Below are 4,070 nucleotides of genomic sequence, written 5' to 3' on the forward strand. Positions count from 1 at the left end.
CCTAAATCTTAAATAACTTGGATGCAAATCCCTCAGCCATAGGCATCCTTAATTAATGTTATTGGAAACTTGAACTCAATTTTGAACTATGTAGTTTTGGTAAGCCCCACTATCCTATCCTATGCTACTCATATGTCCTTCACCCTCTTTTATTCTATTTTAACTTATATATATAGAGAGAGATGTGTGTGTGTGTGTGTGTGTGTGTGTGTGTGTGTGTGTGTGTGTGTTCTGAGCAGTTGGTAATGTTGAAGCCTTAAGTGCAGATTTGAGGTAGGGTGTGGAGGGAACCTAAAGAAATATTTTAACCAATTTTCTCATCTTCACCAAGGTGTGCAGTTGTGCAACAATGGGTGATGTATCACTTATGCAAAACCTTAGACATATGATGGCTTGGAATATGCAGGCTTAGAGACAGAGAGAGAGAGGCAGGTAACTTTAGATTGTATAGAAGTTTATTTGCTTGTGGAATGCCTTGACATGTCTATTAACAACAAGAAAGAAATTAGTGAAAATCACACCTTGTGTGCTTTTCAATGGATAAGTGTAGTATAGTGGTTAGATTGTCATAATTACATAAGAACATAAGAGAAGACCGTTAGCACCTTCGAATGTTACTAGTTTTGATGAATGTTGATTATACATTGTTATACAAAACTGTCCTTGACAGTTTATAAATATGACTGTCATCCAGTTTTACAGGTCAAGATTATTACCGGCCTCTTTCAGGCAAAAAGCTCCAAGACCTTTCCAGTGATTCTACAATATAGCCCAAGCATGTGTAGCATGGCCTCTCTGTGCATACTCTTGACACTTCTGGTGTGCTGATGGAGTGGTGATGTTGCTGCACTGGAGAACTCAAGCCATGAGGGATTGATGTACTGTGACTGGGTCTACTTGTCCTGGACCCATTCTAAAAATGTTTCTGCTCCAACCAGAAACTGTGATTTTAGCCCTCAGGTTCCACTTGGGGCAGAAATACACTCCACCCCTTTTGGTTTCAATTTATGTGTCATCGGTTTTAGCTCAAACTTATTTTCTACTTTGAGTGTATATTACAAGTAAGGTTCACTGATGAATCAGTTGTGAAATGTGTACATAGACCCCTCAGTCATTCTTTCTCCAAACTAAAGAGCTTCAAGCATTTAACCTTTCTTCATAGGGAAACTGTTTCAACCCTTTCATCATTTTAGTTGCCCTTTTCTGCACTTTTTCCAGTGCTATAATATCCTTTTTGAGGTGTGGTGACCAGAATTGCACACAGTATTCCAAATGAGGTCACACCATCGATTTCTACAGGGGCATTATGATTCTGGCTGATTTGTTCTCAGTTCCCATCCTAATAACCCCTGGCATAGTGTTAACCTTGTTTGTTTTTTGCAGTTGCACACTGTCTTGACATTTTCAGTGAGTTATCTACTACGACTCCAAGATCTCTCTCTTGGTCAGTCTCCGCCAGTTCAGACCCCATCAATATGTATTTATAGTTAGTATTTTTGGCTCCAATGTGCATCACTTTGCACTTGACCACATTGAACTTCATTTGCCATGTTGACGCCCACTCGCCCATCCTCAACAGATCCCTTTGGAATACCTCACAATACTCCATGGTTCTCACCACCCTGAATAATTTCATGACATCCACAAATTTAGCCACTTCACTGCTTACTCCCAACTACAAATCATTAATGAACAAGTTAAAAAGCATTGGACCCAGTACTGAGACCTACAGTACCCTACTGTTTACCATCCTCCACTGTGAAAATTGCCCATTTATACCAAGAACACTAACAGGTTAGTGAGACAAGATCTTCCCTTACAGAACCCACGCTGAGTCTGCCTCAATAGTTTTTTTTCCATCAGTGTGCCTATTAATTATCTCCTTAATAATGGTTTCCACCGACTTACCCAGTACTGACGTCAGACTGATTGGCCTGTAATTTCCCGGATCTCCTCTGGAACCTTTTTTTAAAATGGAAGTGGCATTTGCTACCTTCCAGTCCTCAGGAATGGAGGCTGATTTTAAGGAAAGATTACATATTTTTGTCAGGAGATCCAGAGGTTCACATTTGAGTTCTTTCAGAACTCTTGGATGTATGCCATCTGGGCCTGGTGATTTATCAGTTTTTAAGTTGTCTATCAGTTTTAGGACCTCCTCTCTCGTCACCTCAATCAGACTCAGGTCTTTCAACACCCCTCCCGAAATCAGCGGTTCTGGTTGGTTTTATGGTTGGTTTTTACGTTTTTTGCTATATGCTCCTCGTATTCCCTTTTTGCCTGCCTGACCACAGACTTGCATTTTATTTGCCATAGCCTGTTTTCCGTTTTATCAGCCTCATTGTGACTAGCTTTCCACCACTTAAAGGAATCCTTTTTACCTTTTACAGCTTCCATTACTTTGTTTGTTAACCATGCAGCCATTTTTCTATACCTGTTTGTGCCTTTCCTAACCTGTGGTAGGTTCTGGAAAATCTGGGTTCAACTCCCTGTGGGGGACCATGAAATTTACTAGGTGACCTTAGGTCAGTCTTTTGCTCTCAGCCTGATCTATCTCACAGAGTTGGAGTTTTCATGAAGGAAAGGGGGGGCATGTATGCCACCCAGAACACCTTGAAGGAAAGAAGGGAGGGGCAAATAGTTAAAGTACAGCTAAACTACTTACAGTAGGCAATCTATAAAGAATATTTAAGAAGAAGACAGATCTCTTCTTACCTTAATTGATATTTTTCTGCAAAGCCACTGTAGGCAGCAAATAAAACAAAGAGAAACAAAAAGATGATGAGAAACAGCTTGGAGGATACACTAGGAAACATCCTCCTGGTTGGTCTCATGATCTCAAGTGAGACAGCCCAAAAGTTCTCTCTCTGCCTTCCCTGGCACAGGTATACTGTACAAATGATCAAACCTACAGCTCTGCTCCTCTGCTTCCCCCCAGGCAGGGAAGGCAGTACAAACATTTTATTTGGGTGCTATAGAGATTATTCAGCATCCTTCTTCTTTCAGAAAAAAACAGATAAGGTTATTTCTTTATGTCAGGCTTATTTCTTTTGTGTATAGATTGTGTGGGGCAGAGAAACACCCACAAGTCAAACTTACACTTGAAACAGGTCTGTTGAAAGAAATGCAACTCTTTTGTTGTAGGCAAATATCATCTGAGCAGATAATATCATCTGTGCTCCTGCCCCTTTGACAGTTCTGTAAAAAGAGGTTAATTCAAACAGGGGTGTTTCTCCACACAGTGTCTGAACCTGCATCTACCAAAATTCCCTCTTCTGCACAAATGTTAAAGATACAGAATACCAGGTTTCCTACATATTGAGTCATTCTGTATATGACAGGGAGTGAAATCTCAGGTTAAGGGATTAACAATGCTATCCCTGACCTGGATAGCCCAGGCTAGCTTAGTCTTGTCAGATCTTGGAAGCTAAGCAGGGTCAGCCCTGGTCAGTATTTGGATGGGAGACCGCTAAGGAATACCAGGGATATGACACAGAGGCAGGCAATGGCAAACCACCTCTGAATGCCTCTTGCCTTGAAAACTCTATGGGGTCACCATAAGTCAGCTGTGACTTAATGGCACACACACACTTCCAAAGCAGAGCTACACCCTTCTAAGCCCATTAACTTCAATGGACTTAAACTTAGAGTGTATACACTGCAAGGCTGTAATATATATATATATATATATATATTTAAACTGTTTATTAAATTTCGAACTTCATCATAATACATTAAGTACAGAGAACTGCAAGGCTGTAATATATGAACAGTGATTTATTTATTTATTTATTTAAATACCACCTTTATGTTGTCGAAGGCTTTCACGGCCGGAGTTCATTAGGTGTTGTAGATTTTCTGGGCTGTATGCACTCACTGGAGAAGACCCTGATGCTTGGAAAGATTGAAGGTCAAAGAAGACGGGGACGGCAAAGGATGAGATGGTTAGACAGTGTCATCGATGCAACGAACATGAAGTTGAGCCAACTTCAGAGGACGGCAGAAGACCGGAAGGCCTGGAGAGAGCTCGTCCATGGGGTCGCGAAGAGTCGGACTCGACTGTGCGACTGAAC

The sequence above is a fragment of the Gekko japonicus genome, unplaced genomic scaffold, assembly GCF_001447785.1.
Source record: "Gekko japonicus isolate JY-2015 unplaced genomic scaffold, Gekko_japonicus_V1.1 scaffold381, whole genome shotgun sequence".
Lineage (NCBI taxonomy): Eukaryota > Metazoa > Chordata > Lepidosauria > Squamata > Gekkonidae > Gekko > Gekko japonicus.